The sequence below is a fragment of the Bos indicus genome, chromosome 5 (genome assembly GCF_029378745.1).
Source record: "Bos indicus isolate NIAB-ARS_2022 breed Sahiwal x Tharparkar chromosome 5, NIAB-ARS_B.indTharparkar_mat_pri_1.0, whole genome shotgun sequence".
In the NCBI taxonomy this organism is placed as follows: domain Eukaryota; kingdom Metazoa; phylum Chordata; class Mammalia; order Artiodactyla; family Bovidae; genus Bos; species Bos indicus.
In genome coordinates this window covers 680,224-697,808 of record NC_091764.1, presented here as the reverse complement: position 1 = coordinate 697,808, position 17,585 = coordinate 680,224, and positions in this window count along the sequence as shown.

Here is a 17,585-nt window from a genome sequence, read left to right as displayed (position 1 = left end):
AGTCAAATTGCCCATTATGTGACAGTTTCCACCCTGAGGCAGTGTTCCACAAGACAAAGGGGGACACTGACTTTCATCCACCTGGCTGCTCCCCTTAAGGAAATTTAGATGCCTCTTAGCACTGGCAGCTCAGTATAAACCCCTGACCAAGACCAGACTCTCAAGGACAGATTAAATCCCCCACAGGCTGGCACTGCCCTGAGCTGAATGAGGTCATCATGGAGCCACAGGTTCCTCTCGGGCTCCTCTCAGGTTCCTCTCAGGCTCCATAATCCAAAGACGGTGGAGCGCTGGCTTTCACTCTGCTCAATCATTCTCTCACACACACCAGAAATGACCATCTGAAGGAACAAACCCTATTCTGAGTAACTCTCTGGTCACTGGGAGGTGATCAGGCACCCCTTCCGCCATATGGTGGGTCCCGACTCAGGCAGATGTCCCTGGGGCACTCACGCATCTGACATCCTGTCCTGGAACCTACTTCTGCTCTGAGTCCATTTGGGAAGTGGCATGGGCCGAGGCCAGTGTGGCTTGAGTAAGAGTTGGGATGTGGCAGATGGCCGGGTGGTGCCTATCCATCTGTCACCAGGTCTGCAGCTGCGGCTTTCTCTGGTTACCTGACAATGGTGGCACAAGGGACCAGTTTGGTTGTTGGCTTCCTGGCCAAAACAGCAGAAAATATTTAGTAACCATGGTGTCCAAAAGACAAAGGTGGCACTCAAAGATACAGAACAGCAAGGTTTATTCAGAACTGGTGCAGATCCAGTGGCGTCACCTCCAAAGACTGAGTGCCCCGGCTTTGTCTGGGTATCTTTTATACACTGTAAACTTCCCACTCAAACAGGTCAGATCCCTCTCCTCCCCAGGTAGCCCTAGTTCCTGTGGATATAATGAACAAGCAAGATCATAGAAGCGAAAGTGGTAATTGATGAGCAGAAGCTATTCAAAAACAAGATAATGGAAGGGAAAGCAAAAGGTTGTTACTTTAATGGGAGGCTTTGATCTTGCTTCTATTTCACAACCACCTCCCAGAATCCTTCTTGCTGGCATCCATCTTGGCTGAGCAATGTGTGCACCACCAGGAAGGACTCTGAATCAGAATGATTGGCCAAAGACCACCTGGAAATGAATCCCATCACCATAAAACACAAGACTGGGAGACACATGGCAGAGCAGTTCTCCTGGGTTCCCTTACCTAGCTGCTCTCTGCCCAGGCGCCCCTTCCCAATAAAATCTCTTGCTTTGTCAGCACATGTGTCTCCTCAGACATTCATTTCTAAGTGTTAGACAAGAGCCCACTTTTGGGTCCTTGAAGGGGTCCCCCTTCCTGTAACAAATGGCCCTCGGCCAGGACTCTTCTTTGCTGTGACTGACATCCTGACCACTCGGGGTACTCAGGGACCAGCTTGCCCACTGATGGACCAGATCCAGCTGCCACAACTGGGACCTTTTCATCCCTGGTTTCCTCCTGGCATGGACAACTGCCGAGAGTGACTCAACTGGGTAAGGAACAAGAGACTTTAATGATCTCTCCTTTCTCTCTCTTTCCTCTCCTTAACCCTTCCTATCCTACCCTTTTTTTTTTCCCTAGTCCCCTGGACACAAGAATCTGGTCAAAGGGCCTCACTTCTTCTTGGCAGAGAACTCAAATTTTGGTTCTGTTCTAGTTTCTGGCAGGAGACGTCTGTAAGCCCACCATTTTTGTCCCCTTCTCCTGCCTCTTCTCCCCTCTTCTTTCAACCTGGCATTCTTTCCTCTCTTTGAAGTCCTGAGATGTTTTCATTTACTCTATTAGTACTTGGATCTGAAGTTCTGTGTCTCTATAGGAGGTTTTCTGAGACTGTATTCTTGTATTTAAGGGAGTATCTGATGAAGACTGCCATGTCTATATTTTTGTTTTAACTCTGTGTTCTGTGTTGTGATTTTTAATGGCCATTTTGCTTTGCCTGGCCACCACTTGGTTTGGACCTGCCACCATTTTGTTAGAACTTGATTTCCTTTCCTTGTGCCTTGAGACCAGGGCTCTCAAGGAACACGTATCTAGGCCATCTCTAACTCCTGAGACTGAGAAAAAATGGGAAGAAGCCTTTAAAAATTTTATTTCATCCAACTTATGTACAAAATAGTGAATTTTATGTTGTAACATCTAATTCATGACTAAGTTTAGAAAATGAAGCTAAATCTTGTGTTGTGTCTGAATATGTGTATGTCTCGGTATGTCTTTGTTTCTGGATAATATTTTTGAGATTAATTTGTAAATAAGTTCTATTTAATTGGCTTTAAAAAAAAGTAAGCACTTATAAATCAAATAATTTTAAATTAAATTAAATGAAGTTTAGGTTCATGTGAACTGGGAAATATACCTGGTAACATAGACATGTCTTTAGAACCATCAATAAGTATAATAATCCTGTTGTACCTAGGTTTACTAGAGGTCAAATCAGACTGTGTTCTGTAACAAATTTGTCTACAAGAAAATGTACCTCATTGTGTAAAATACTTTAGGGAAACTTAGATGTATTTTCAGTAGAAGAAGGTATGAAAACAATTACTGAAAAGAGTTATGCATGATCAGGATTTTCTAAAATTGGATTACAATTAGTTGGATAAATGGATTTTGTTAGGAATGACAATGCTGTAGGGGAATTGGTTAGAGCTAACTAAGTCCAAGATGGCAGAGTTGACTTTCACTAGACCTTGAGCCTCAGTATATATACCCATTGTGACATATCAGCAAGCTAAATGATACACCAATCTGCATTGACTAAATCTGATCGAATGTTCTAAACCATTTTGATTGATCTTTTTTTTTTTTGACAAAACTTCCTAAGTCAAATTCTGTTGAAATTCTTTTGACCTCTAGCTAGCTTTGGGTTGCTTTAGAGGACCCCTGAAACATTCCAAAGAGAGATATTAAACTAATTCTGCTTTTTTGGTAGGTTAAATTACATGGGAAATATTATCAAATGAGTAATAAATCCTCTTAGGTTATACTGTATGGTAAATATTACTAATATAGATATTAGTAGAATATCTAGAAATTATGTAGAGTTCCTAACATTCTGATATGTCCTGGTATTCTAATGGGAAACCTGATGACTTCACAAATGTTAGCAAAATGACTGAATGAATCAGTGAATATGCTTATAAATTTTATGGTTTCCTTTTAAAAAATTAATTTGTTTATGTTAATTAGAGGCGAATTACTTTACAGTATTGTAGTGGTTTTCGCCATACATTAACATGAATCAGCCGTGGATGTACATGTGTCCCCCATCCTGAATCACCCACCCACCTCCCTTCCCATCCCATCTCTCAGGGTCATCCCAGTGCACTGGCTTTGAGTGCCCTGTTTCATGCATCGAACTTGGACTGGTCATCTATTTCACATATGGTAATATACATGTTTCAATGCTATTCTCTCAAATCATCCCACCCTCTCCCTCTCCAAGAGTCCACAAGACTGTTCTTTATATCTGTGTCTCTTTTGCTGTCTCACATATAGGGTCATCATTACCATCTTTCTAAATTCCATATATATGCATTAATATACTGTATTGGTATTTTTCTTTCTGACTTACTTCGCTCTGTATAATAGGCTCCAGTTTCATCCACCTCATTAGAACTGATTCAAATGCATTGTTTTTAATGACTGAATAGTATTCCATTGTGTATATGTACCACAGCTTCCTTATCCATTCTTCAGCCAATGGACATCTAGATTGCTTCCATGTCCTGGCTATTATAAACAGTGCTGCAATGAACATTGGGGTACACGTGTCTCTTTCAATTCTGGTTTCCTTGATGTGTATGCACAGCAGTGGGATTGCTGGGTCATAAAGCAGTTCTATTTCCAGTTTTTTAAGGAATCTCCACATCCTAGTTTGCATTCCCACCAACAGTGTAAGAGGGTTCCCTTTTGTCTGCACTCTCTCCAGAATTTATTGTTTGGAGACTTTTGGATAGCAGCCATTCTGACTGGCATGAGATGGTGCTTCATTGTGGTTTTGATTTGCACTTCTCTGATAATCAGTGATGTTGAGCATCTTTTCATGTGTTTGCTAGCCATCTGTATGTTCTCTTTGGAGAAATGTCTGTTTAGTTCTTTGGCCCATTTTTTGATTGGGTGGTTTATTTTTGTGGAACTGAGCTGCAGGAGTTGCTTATATATTTTTGAGATTAATTCTTTGTCAGTTGCTTTGTTTGTTATTATTTTCTCCCATTCTGAAAGCTGTCTTTTCACCTTGCTTATAGTTTCCTTCATTGTGCAAAGGCTTTTAATTTTAATTAGGTCCCATTTGTTTATTTTTGCTTTTATTTCCATTACTCTGGGAGGTGGGTCATAGAGGACCCTGTTGTGATTTATGTCGAAGAGTGTTTTGCCTATGTTTTCCTCTAGGAGTTTTATAGTTTCTGGTCTTATGTTTAAATCTTTAATCCATTTTGAGTTTATTTTTGTGTATAATGTTAGAAAGTGTTCTTAGTTTCATTCTTTTACAAGTGGTTGACCAGTTTTTCCAGCACCACTTGTTAAAGAGACTATCTTTTCTCCAATGTATATTCTTGCCTCCTTTGTCAAAGACAGGTGTCCATAGTGTGTGGATTTTGTTCCATTGATCTATATTTCTGTCTTTGTGCCTGGACCATACTCTCTTGATGACTGTAGCTTTGCAGTATAGTCTGAAGTCAGGCAAGTTGATTCCTCCAGTTCCATTCTTCTTTCTCAAGATTGCTTTGGCTATTCGAGTTTTATTTATTTATTTTTTTGGTATTTCCATACAAATTGTGAAATTATTTGTTCTAGTTCTGTGAAAAGTACCATTGGTGGCTTGATAGGGTTTGCATTGAATCTATAGATTGCTTTGGGTAGTATACCCATTTTCACTATATTGATTCTTCTGATCCATGAACATGGTATATTTCTCCATCTATTTGTGTTCTCTTTGATTTCTTTCATCAGTGTTTTATAGTTTTCTATATATGGGTCTTTTGTTTCTTTAGGTATATTTATTCCTAAGTATTTTATTCTTTTCATTGCAATGGTAAATGGAATTGTTTCCTTAATTTCTCTTTCTGTTTTCTCATTGTTAGTATATAGGAATGCAAGGCATTTCTGTATTAATTTTACACCCTGCAACTTTACTATAATTTACATTGATTAGCTCTAGTAATTTTCTGGTGGAGTCTTTAGGGTTTTTATGTAGAGGATCATATCATCTGCAAACAGTGAGAGTTTTACTTCTTCTTTTCCAATCTGGATTCCTTTTATTTCTTTTTATTCTCTGATTGCTGTGGCTAAAACTTCCAAAACTACGCTGAATAGTAGTGGTGAGAGTAGGTACTCTTGTCTGGTTCCTGACTTTATAGGAAATGCTTTCAATTTTTCACCATTGAGGATAATGTTTGCTGTGGGTTTATCATATATAGCTTTTATTATGTTGAGGTGTGTTCCTTCTATGCCTGCTTTCTGGAGATTTTTTTGTCATAAATGGATGTTGAATTTTGTCAAAGGCTTTCTCTGCATCTCTTAAGGTAATCATATGTTTTTTATCTTTCAATGTGTTAATGTGGTATATCACATTGATTTTAACTTGCAAATATTGAAGAATCCTTGCATCCCTGTGATAAAGCCCACTTGCTCATGATGTATGATCTGTTAAATATGTTGTTGGGTTCTGTTTGCTAGAATTTTCTTAAGGATTTTTGCATCTATGTTCATCAGTGATATTGGCCTGTAGTTATCTTTTTTTGTGGCATCTTTGTCTGGTTTTGGTTTTAGGGTGATGGTGGCCTCATAGAATGAGTTTGGAAGTTTACTTTCCCCTGAATTTTTCCAGAAGAGTTTGAGTAGGATAGGTGTTAGCTCTTCTCTAATTTTTTTGCAGAATTCAGCTGTGAAGCCGTCTGGTCCTGGGCTTTTGTTTGCTGGAAGACTTTTGAGTGCAGTTTAGATTTCCATGCTTGTAATGGATCTGTTAAGATTTTCTATTTCTTCCTGGTTCAGTTTTGGAAGGTTATCCTTTTCTTAGAATTCGTCCATTTCTTCCAAGTTGTCCATTTTATTGGCATATAGTTGTTGATAGTAGTCTCTTATGATCCTTTGTATTTCTGTGTTGTCTGTTGTGATCTCTCCATTTTCATGTCTAATTTTGTTGATTTGATTCTTCTCCCTTTGTTTCTTGATGAGTCTGGCTAATGGTTTGTCAATTTTATTTATCTTCTCAAAGAACCAGCTTTTGGCTTTGATGATTTTTGCTATGGTCCCTTTTGTTTCTTTTGCCTTTATTTATGTCCTGATTTTTAAGATTTCTTTCCTTCTACTAACCCTAGAGTTCTTCATTTCTTCTTTTTCTAGTTGCTGTATGTGTAGAGTTAGGTTATTTATTTGACTTTTTTCTTGTTTCTTGAGGTAAACCTGTATTGCTATGAACCTTCCCCTTAGCACTGCTTTTACAGTGTCCCACAGGTTTTCGGTTGTTGTGTTTTCACTTTCATTCATTTCTATGCATATTTTGATTTCTTTTTTGATTTCTTCTGTGATTTGTTGGTTATTCAGCAGCGTGTTGTTCAGCCTCCATATGCTGCAATTTTTAATAGTTTTTCTCCTGTAATTGACATCTAATATTACTGTATTGTGGTCAGAAAAGATGCTTGGAATGATTTCAATTATTTTGAATTTACCAAGGCTAGATTTATGGCCCAGGATGTGATCTATCCTGGAGACTGTTCCATGTGCACTTGAGAAAAAGGTGAAATTCATTGTTTGGGGGTGAAATGTCCTATAAGTATCAATTAAGTCTAACTGGTCTGTTGTATCATTTCATGTTTGTGTTTCCTTGCTAACTTTCTGTTTATTTGATCTATCCATAGGTGTCAGTGGGGAATTAAAGTCTCCCACCATTATTGTGTTATTGTCAATTTCCCCTTTCATACTTGTTAGCATTTGCATTACATATTGTGGTGTTCCTATGTTGGGTGCATATATATTTTATAATTGTTATATCTCCTTGGATTGATCCTTTGATCATTATGTAGTGTCCTTCTTTGTCTCTTTTCATGGCCCTTATTTCAAAGTCTATTTTATCTGATATGAGTATTGCTACTCCTGCTTTCTTTTGGTCTCCATGTGCATGAAACATGTTTTTCCAGCCCATCACTTTCGGTCTGTATGTGTCCCTTGGTTTGAGGTGAGTCTCTTGTAGACACCAGGTACAGGGGTCTTCTTTTTGTATCCATTTAGCCAGTCTTTGTCTTTTGGTTGGGGTATTCAACCCATTTACATTTAAGGTAATTATTGATAAGTGTGATCCCGTTTGTAAACCCTTTCTATGTTTTTTGTCTAGAGAAAATCCTTTAGCATCTGTTGAAGAGCTGGTTTGGTGGTGCTGAATTCTCTCAGCTTTTGCTTGTCTGTAAAGCTTTTGATTTCTCTTTCGTATTTGAATGAAATCATTGCTGGGTATAGTAATCTGGGTTGTAGGTTTCTCTCTTTCATCACTTTAAGTATGTCCTGCCATTCCCATCTGGCCTGAACAGTTTCTATTGAAAGATCAGCCATTGTTCTTATGGGGATCCCCTTGTGTGTTATTTGTTGCTTTTCCCTTGCTGCTTTTAATATTTGCTCTTTGTGTTTGATCTTTGTTAATTTGATTAATATGTGTCTTGGGGTGTTTTGCCTTGGATTTATCCTGTTTGGGACTTTCTGGGTTTCTTTTACTTGGGTGGCTATTTCCTCCCTCATTTTAGGGACGTTTTCAATGATTATCTCCTCAAGTACTTTCTCGAGCCCTTTCTTTTTGTCTTCTACTTCTGGGGCTCTTATGATTCGAATGTTGGGGCCTTTAACATTGTCCCAGAGGTATCTGAGGTTTTCCTCATTTCTTTTAATTCTTTTTTCCTCTCTGCTTCATTTATTTCCACCATTCTATCTTCCACCTCACTTTTGCTATCTTCTGCCTCAGTTATTCTGCTGTTGGTTCCTTCTAGAGTGCTTTTGATCTCATTTATTGCATTATTCATTATTGCTGCTGCTGCTGCTGCTGCTAAGTTTTTCCAGTTGTGTCCAATTCTGTGTGATCCCATAGATGGCAGCCCACCAGGCTCCACCATCCCTGGGATTCTCCAGGTAAGAACACTGGAGTGGGTTGCCATTTTCTTCTCCAATGCATGAAAGTGAAAATTGAAAGTGAAGTTGCTCAGTTGTGTCTGACTCTTTGTGACCCCATGAACTGCAGCCTACCAGGCTTCTCCGTCCATGGGATTTTCCAGGCAAGAGTACTGGAGTGGGTTGCCATTGCCTTCTCCATATTCATTATTTATTGACTCTTTTTTATTTCTTCTAGGTCGTTATTAAACATTTCTAGTATCTTCTCAATCCTTGTCTCTAGTCTATTTATTTGTAACCCCATGTTATTTTCAAGATTTTGGATCATCTTTACTATAATTATTCTGAATTCTTTTTCAGGTAGACTCCCTATCTCCTCCTCTTTTGTTTGGTTTGGTGGGCATTTATCATGTTCCTTTACCTGTTTAATATTTATCTGCCTTTTCATTTTGTTTAGATTGCTGTGTTTGATGTGGCCTTTCTGTAGGCTGGAAGTTTGTGGTTCCTCTTATCCATGAGGGTGGGGTTGGACGAGTGGCTTGTCATTGTTTCCTGGTAAGGGGAGCTTGCATCTGTGTTCTTGTGGGTGGAGCTGGATCTCTTCTCTCTGGAGTGCAATGAAGTGTCCAGTAGTGTGTTTTGGGGTGTCTATGGGTTTGGCATGGCTTTAGGCAGCCTGTCTTTTAATGCTCAGGGTTGTGCTCCTGCATTGCTGGAAAATTAGTGTGGTATGTCTTGCTCTGGAACTTGTTGGATCTTGGGTGGAGCTTGGTATCAGTGTAGGTATGGAGACTTTGGGATAAGCTCTTATCTATTAATGGTCCCTGGAAACAGGAGTTCTCTGGTGCTCTCAAATTTTGGATTTAAGCCTCCTGCCTCTGGCTTTCAATCTTATTCTTACAGTAGCCTCAAGACTTCTCCATCCATACAGCACAGATGATAAAACATCTAGGTTAATGGTGAAATGATTCTCCAGAGTGAGGGACATCCAGAGAGGCTTATAGGGTTACATGGAGAAGAGAAGATGGAGGAGGGCGATAGAGGTGACCAGGAGGAGAAGAGGGCAGTCAGCCTGGAACACTAAGAGAGATTCACAGAGTTAAGTAGAGAAGAGAAGGGGAGAGAGGAGATAGAGCTGACCTGAAGGGGAGAAAAGGGAGAATCAAAAGGAGAGAGAGCAATCAAGCCAGTAATCACACTCCTAAATGAAAATGGATACTGAAAATTGGATTCTTAAAGGTACAAAATTGATAACAAATACCAAAAAGCAAAACTTAGAAATCTAAAGTAGAGGTTAGATTCTAAAAAATACATTATTAAAGGAGTAATAAAGAACTTAAAAATAAGAACAAATTAAAAATGATAATAGTAGAAATATATCTAGGAATATCTCTGGAGCTGTTGTGGGCAGTATGGAGTCAGTTCAGTTTCAGATAGTTACTTGTTCCAGCTTGTACTTCTTCTCAAGGTCGATAGGCTCCTCCCAATGCTTCAGTCCAGTTCAGTTCATTTCAGTTCAGTCGCTCAGTCATGTCCGATTCTTTGCGACCCCATGAGTCGCAGCATGCCAGGCCTCCCTGTCCATCACCATCTCCCGGAGTTCACTCAAACTCACGTCCATTGAGTCAGTGATGCCATCCATACATCTCATCCTCTGTCGTCCCCTTCTCCTCCTGCCGCCAATCCCTCCCAGCATCAGAGTCTTTTCCAATGAGTCAACTCTTCGCATGAGGTGGCCAAAGTACTGGAATTTCAGCTTCAGCATCATTCTTTCCAAAGGACACCCAGGGTTGATCTCCTTTAGAATGGACTGGTTGGATCTCCTTGCAGTCCAAGGGAGTCTCAAGAGTCTTCTCCAACACCACAGTTCAAAAGCATCAATTCTTCAGTGCTCAGCTTTCTTCACAGTCCAACTCTCACATCCATACATGACCACTGGAAAAACCATAGCCTTGACCAGACGGACTTTTGTTGGCAAAGTAATGTCTCAGTTTTTCAATATGCTATCTAGGTTGGTCATAACGTTTCTTCCAAGGAGTAAGCATCTTTTATTTCATGGCTACAATCACCATCTGCAGTGATTTTGGAGCCCCCCCAAATAAAGTCTGACACTGTTTCCACTGTTTCCCCTTCTATTTGCCATGATGTGATGGGACCAGATGCCATGATCTTCGTTTTCTGAATGTTGAGCTTTAAGCCAACTTTTTCACTCTCCATTTTCACTTTCATCAAGAGGCTTTTGAGTTCCTCTTCACTTTCTGCCATAAGGCTGGTGTCATCTGCATATCTGAGGTTATTGATATTTCTCCCAGCAATCTTGATTTCAGCTTGTGCTTCTTCCAGCCCACTGTTTCTCATGATGTCCTCTGCATAGTAGTTAAATAAGCAGGGTGACAATATACAGCCTTGACGAACTCCTTTTCCTACTTGGAACCAGTCTGTTGTACCATGTCTAGTTTGAACTGTTGCTTCCTGACCTGCATACAGGTTTCTCAAGAGGCAGGTCAGGTGGTCTGGTATTCCCATCTCTTGAAGAATTTTCCATAGTTTGTTGTGATCCACACAGTCAAAGGCTTTGGCATAGTCAATAAAGCAGAAATAGATGTTTTTCTGGAACTCTCTTGCTTTTTCCATGATCCAGCAGATGTTGGCAATTTGATCTCTGGTTCCTCTGCCTTTTCTAAAACCAGCTTGAACATCAGGAAGTTCACGGTTCACATATTGCTAAAGCCTGGCTTGGAGAATTTTGAACATTACTTTACTAGCGTGTGAGATGAGTGCAATTGTGCGGTAGTTTGAGCATTCTTTGGCATTGCCTTTCTTTGGGATTGGAATGAAAACTGACCTTTTCCAGTCCTGTGGCCACTGCTGAGTTTTCCAAATTTGCTGGCATACTGAGTGCAGCACTTTCACAGCATCGTCTGTCAGGATTTGGAATAGCTCAACTGGAATTCTATCACCTCCACTAGCTTTGTTCGTAGTGATGCTTTCTAAGGCCCACTTGACTTCACATTCCAGGATGTCTGGCTCTAGGTCAGTGATCACACCATCGTGATTATCTGGATCGTGAAGATCTTTTTTGTACAGTTCTTCTGTGTATTCTTGCCATCTCTTCTTAATATCTTCTGCTTCTGTTAGGTCCATACCATTTCTGTCCTTTATCGAGCCCATCTTTTCATGAAATGTTTCTTTGGTATCTCTGATTTTCTTTAAGAGATCTCTAATCTTTCCCATTCTGTTGTTTTCCTCTATTTCTTTGCATTGATCGCTGAAGAAGGCTTTCTTATCTCTTCTTGCTATTCTTTGGAACTCTGCATTCAGATGTTTATATCTTTCCTTTTCTCCTTTGCTTTTCACTTCTCTTCTTTTCACAGCTATTTGTAAGGCCTCCCCAGACAGCCATTTTGCTTTTTTGCATTACTTTTCCATGGGGATCGTCTTGTTCCCTGTCTCCTGTACAATGTCATGAACCTCATTCCATAGTTCATCAGGCACTCTATCTGTCAGATCTAGGCCCTTAAATCTATTTCTCCCTTTCACATAAGGGATTTGATTTAGGTCACACCTGAATGGTCTAGTGGTTTTCCCTACTTTCTTCAATTTAAGTCTGAATTTGGTAATAAGGAGTTCATGATCTGAGCCACAGTCAGCTCCTGGTCTTGTTTTTGCTGACTGTGTAGAGCTTGTCCATCTTTGGTTGCAAAGAATATAGTCAATCTGATTTCGGTGTTGACCATCTGGTGATGTCCATGTATAGAGTCTTCTCTTGTGTTGTTGGAAGAGGGTGTTTGCTATGACCAGTGCATTTTCTTAGCAAAACTCTATTAGTCTTTGCCCTGCTTCATTCCATATTCCAAGGTCAAATTGACCTGTTACTCCAGGTGTTTCTTGACTTCCTACTTTTGCATTCCAGTCCCCTATAATGAAAAGGACATCTTTTTTGGGTGATAGTTCTAGAAGGTCTTGTAGGTCCTCATAGAACCATTCAACTTCAGTTTCTTCAGCGTTACTGGTTGGGGCATAGACTTGGATTACTGTGATATTGAATGGCTTGCCTTGAAAATGAACAGAGATCATTCTGTCGTTTTCGAGACTGCATCCAAGTACTGCATTTCGGACTCTTTTGTTGACCATGATGGCTACTCCGTTTCTTCTGAGGGATTCCTGCCTGCAGTAGTAGATATAATGGTCATCTGAGTTAAATTCACCCATTCCAATCCATTTCATTTCGCTGATTCCTAGAATGTCAACATTCACTCTTGCCATCTCTTGTTTGACCGCTTCCAATTTGCCTTGATTCATGGACCTGACATTCCAGGTTCCTATGCAATATTGCTCTTTACAGCATCGGACCTTGCTTCTATTACCAGTCACATCCACAGCTGGGTATTGTTTTTGCTTTGGCTCCATTCCTTCATTCTTTCTGGAGTTATTTCTCCACTGATCTCCAGTAGCATAATGGGCACCTACTGACCTGGGGAGTTTCTCTTACAGTATCCTATCATTTTGCCTTTTCATACTGTTCATGGGGTTCTCAAGGCAAGAATACTGAAGTGGTTTGCCATTCCCTACTCCAGTGGACCATATTCTGTCAGATCTCTCCACCATGACTCGCCTGTCTTGGGTTGCCCCACAGGCATGACTTAGTTTCTTTGAGTTAGAAAAGGCTGTGGTCCTAGTGTGATTAGATTGACTAGTTTTCTGTGATTATGGTTTTAGTGTGTCTGCCCTCTGATGCCCTCTTGCCACACCTACCATCATACTTGGGTTTCTCTTACCTAGGGTGTGGGGTATCTCTTCAAGGCTGCTCCAGCAAAGCGCAGCCATTTCTCCTTACCTTGGACGAGGGGTATCTCCTGACCTTCAACGGGGTATAGCTCCTCCAGGCACTCCTGTGCCCACGCAGCCATGGCTCCTTGGGCGTGGGGTTGCTCCTCCCAGCCGCCACCCCTGGCCTCGGGCTTAAGGGCCTGGGATAAAGTATAGATTTTATCAATTATCAAAACTTCAGCCATTTCCAAAGACTTGGAAAACGTAAGTCTTTTTTTTTTTTTTTTGGAAAGTCTATTTTTTAATTGCCCAAAATGAAAGTCTGGTTTTTTTGTATATAAAGTTTGTAAGGGTTTTTATACGGTTGTAGCCTAAGGGACGGAGAAGGCAATGACACCCCACTCCAGTACTCTTGCCTGGAAAATCCCATGGACGGAAGACCCTGGTAGGCTGCAGTCCCATGGGGTCTCTAAGAGTCAGACACGACTGAGAGGCTTCACTTTCACTTTTAACTTTCATATGTTGGAGAAGGAAATGGCAACCCACTCCAGTGTTCTTGCCTGGAGAATCCCCATGGACAGAGAAGCCTGGTGAACTACAGTCCATGGGGTTGAAAAGAGTTGGACACGACTGAGCAGCTAAGCACAGCACAGTGTGGATCTCACTTAAAGTGGACATTCAAGGAATCCCCTGGTGGTCCAGCGGTTAGGACTCCACACTTTCACTGCCAAGAGCAGGAGTTTGATCCCTGGTCAGGGAACTAAAAGCCCAAGTCACACGGGGTGGCCAAAAAAATAAACTAAATAAAAAAAGATGGACATTCATTTCATTTTTCTGAGTTTATATTGAATGAAATCTATTTTTGCTGGAAGAGGTCTTGTTTAACACCACTGGTAATAAAGAATACATGATAATAAAAAAGCAGTTTCAGGGGAGAAAATTTAGGCATGGATGCTAGGAACTATATACATAAATAAGCATCATTAATTCTGAAAAGTACAAAATATTTGACCCATTAACAGAATAGATAATAATGAAAACTGGTGACTTTTTCATTAAGTAAACAAAAACTTTGTTCCCTTTACCCAAAGCCGTTTGAGACTTTTGTAAATCGCAAATGTTGAAAAAATTTTAAATGCTTTTGTTTACATATATTGAAATGACTGGACATCTTTTCTCTTTTATTCTGTGAATTACATGGACTGATTTTTGAATAGTATGCCAACCTTACTCTCCTTGGATACATCCCACTTGGTCATCATGTATTATTCTTTTTTTTATATCTTACTGGGTTTAATTTGCCAATTTTTTCTTTAATAGAAAAACTGAAATTTACTATAACAAAGTACTCCTTAAAGAAATTAAATACTAAGCAACAATGTGGCAATTTTCTTGTATCAGAACTATTCATCATCTTAAAATATGTGTCTGTCAGTTGCTCAGTCATGTCCTTTATCTATGATCATAAAGCCATGACTCTTTATGATCCTATGGACTGTAGCCCACCAGGCTCCTCCAACCATGGGCATTCTCCAGGCAAGAATACTGGAGTGGGTAGCCATTTTCTTCTTCAGGGTATCCTCTCGACCCAGGGATCAAATCTGCATCTCCTGCATTGCAGGTGGATTCCTTACCATTTGAGCCACAAGGGAAGTGCATAAACAGTTTCTGGAAAAAGAGTTATTGTTGAAGACCAAGTATTAAAATCAGTATTACATACAATACTCAAAACCTTTTTTCATTCTACATCCTGGTTAATCACTTTTCTCTCCTCTGCCCCAGAACAGCCCACACTTCAGCTATTGAAGCCTTTCCCTGCCTATGAGTGACTTTGAATGAGAGTTAAGGAAAGCTTTGTGATAAAAGGAGCCATAGCTATTGTAATTTTTAAAATAACTCTTCCACCACTGCACTTTACATTTTTCTTTTTAAAAGAAATTCTCATGAAGAACAGCCATCATTGAAATCAGAAAGACTGCTTTTATCATTGTAATTATAACAATATTAATTATGCAGTTTATTACTACATTAAATGTAGAGGGTTTCTACTTCAAGTAAATGCAATAAAATGAAATGTAAATGAGCATGTTAAGAACCAACTATTCATATTTCAAAAGGATTCTTCAATTCAAAACAGACTCACTGTAGCTTTTCTATAAAAAAAAAATCCCCGTGGTTTTAAAAATAATTTAAAATTTTTAATTTACACATAATTTTCAGGAACTCTTCTATTATATGAAATGATGCACAACTCTGCGTGTATATAGATCATGCCATAAAGGAAAAGCTCATAAAAATTTCCCATGTTACCTAATTAACTGTGACTATAAGAATGAACATAAACATTGCTTACAATGCATAGAAAACCACTAGAAAAATTTATGCTCATACTATTTACTGTTTACGAGTCTATGTAAGGACTTTACATTGCTAGTTTCTAAAGTAAAAAGAACTTTAATATGCCCATTATGCCCTTTCCTAATTACTAATTTTTTGCAAACTTTTCTTTATAAATGATAGAAACATAAACTTCAGTTTTCCTGGTAGAATCACAGAAAATTTGAATTAGTTAAGTAAAATTTGATGACCTATAGGTCATAAATACTGCATGTTACCCACAGAATCCCTGTGTCAGAATTGTGTACTGTAGGCGTCAGAGACACAGAAATCCAGGAATCTGGAGAGAATGAGGAGCTCCAAGTCCTAACCTGGATGGAATTGTGGTTTGTGAGTGTCAGATGACTTTCAACTAACATGGATATCTTGAAAAGAGCTGTTAAGTTCTTAGAACTAGGGAATTTTGAAGTCATGGTATATTTCTTTTGAACCAATGGCCTTCTCCAACATAGTTCTAGAATTCCTAAGTAGCTGATATTAGTAATTCTGTTGCTTCATTTCCCAAATTTACCTTGGGCTTGGTAACATGGAGTTCTTTCACCATTTGAATATAATGCTTCTTCCATACATCCTGCTCATAGGGAGTTGGGGAGACACTGATGTACCAGTTAAACCGTAAACATTTTAGCATCCAGAGCTGATCCAGTTCAGTTAAATTCTTCCAATGCCAGCTCAACTGGAAAAACAATGTTAAAAATCTATTCAGTTTACATGTCCACTTTCTCTAGGTTTTGAGCTGTCACCCTGGTACTGAGAGAACTTCTTTATTTTTTTTCTGGAGTGGGTTGCCATGCTCTCCTCCAGGGGATCTTCCTGACCCAGGGATCGAACCCACTTCTCTGTGTTTCCTGCACTGCAGGGGGGTTCTTTACCACGGAGCCACTGGGGAAGTGGATTCATGGATTCATTCATGAGTGAATCAGAGCAAACATAATTTTAACTACATAAACCAGGCCTGGAATTCACAACTAGTTTCTTTTTGGTCCTTTTCCTCCAAATCACAGCCAAGTTACCTCCTACCTGAAGTGCTTCCTAACCAGGCAGGAAGATTTTTTTTTAAAATTTTAATTGGAGGATGATTACAACATTATGATGGTTTTGCCATACACTGGCCATAGGTATACATGTGTCCCCTCCAACTTGAACACCACTTCGACCTCCTTCCCCATCCCATCCCTCCAGGTTCTCAGAAAGCACTGGCTTTGGGTACCCCTTTTTCTTTTTTTTAAATGTTAATTCAGACAGAATCCAAGTCAACTAAGCAAGTACCTATTAACCATCCTCATCACAACCTGAAGGGTAGTATAATTAATATTCTCCCCTTGCAAAAGGGAGACTAAGCTTCAGATAAGACTTTGGAACTTCCTAATGATCTCTGGCTATGCCAAAGCCTTTGACTGTGTGAATCACAATAAACTGTGGAAAATTCTGAAAGAGATGGGAATACCAGACCACCTGACCTGCCTCTTGAGAAACCTGTATGCAGGTCAGGAAGCAACAGTTAGAACTGGACATGGAACAACAGACTGGTTCCAAATAGGAAAAGGAGTACGTCAAGGCTGTATATTGTCACCCTGCTTATTTAACTTATATGCAGAGTACATCATGAGAAATGCTGGGCTGGAGGAAGCACAAGCTGGAATCAAGATTGCCAGGAGAAATACCAATAACCTCAGATATGCAGATGACACCACCCTTATGGCAGAAACTGAAGAGGAACTCAAAAGCCTCTTGATGAAAGTGAAAGTGGAGAGTGAAAAAGTTGGCATAAAGCTCAACATTCAGAAAACTAAGATCATGGCATCCAGTCCCATCACTTCATGGAAAAATAGAGAAACAGTGGAAACAGTGGCAGACTTTATTTTTCTCGGCTCCAAAGTCACTGCAGATGATGATTGTAGCCATGAAATTAAAAGATGCTTACTCCTTCGAAGGAAAGTTATGACCAACCTAGACAGCATATTGAAAAGCAGAGACGTTACTTTGTCAACAAAGGTCCGTCTAGTTAAGGCTATGGTTTTTCCAGTAGTCATGTATGGATGTGAGAGTTGGACTATAAAGAAAGCTGAGCGCTGAAGAAATGATGCTTTTGAACTGTGGTGTTGGAGAAGACTCTTAAAAGTCCCTTGGACAGCAAGGAGATCCAACCAGTCCATCCTAAAGGAAATCAGTCCTGGATGTTTATTGGAGGGACTGATGTTGAAGCTGAAACTCCATTACTTTGGCCACCTGATGCAAAGAGCTGACTCATTTGAAAAGACCCTGATGTTGGGAAAGATTAAAGGCAGGAAGAGAAGGGGACGACAGAGAATGA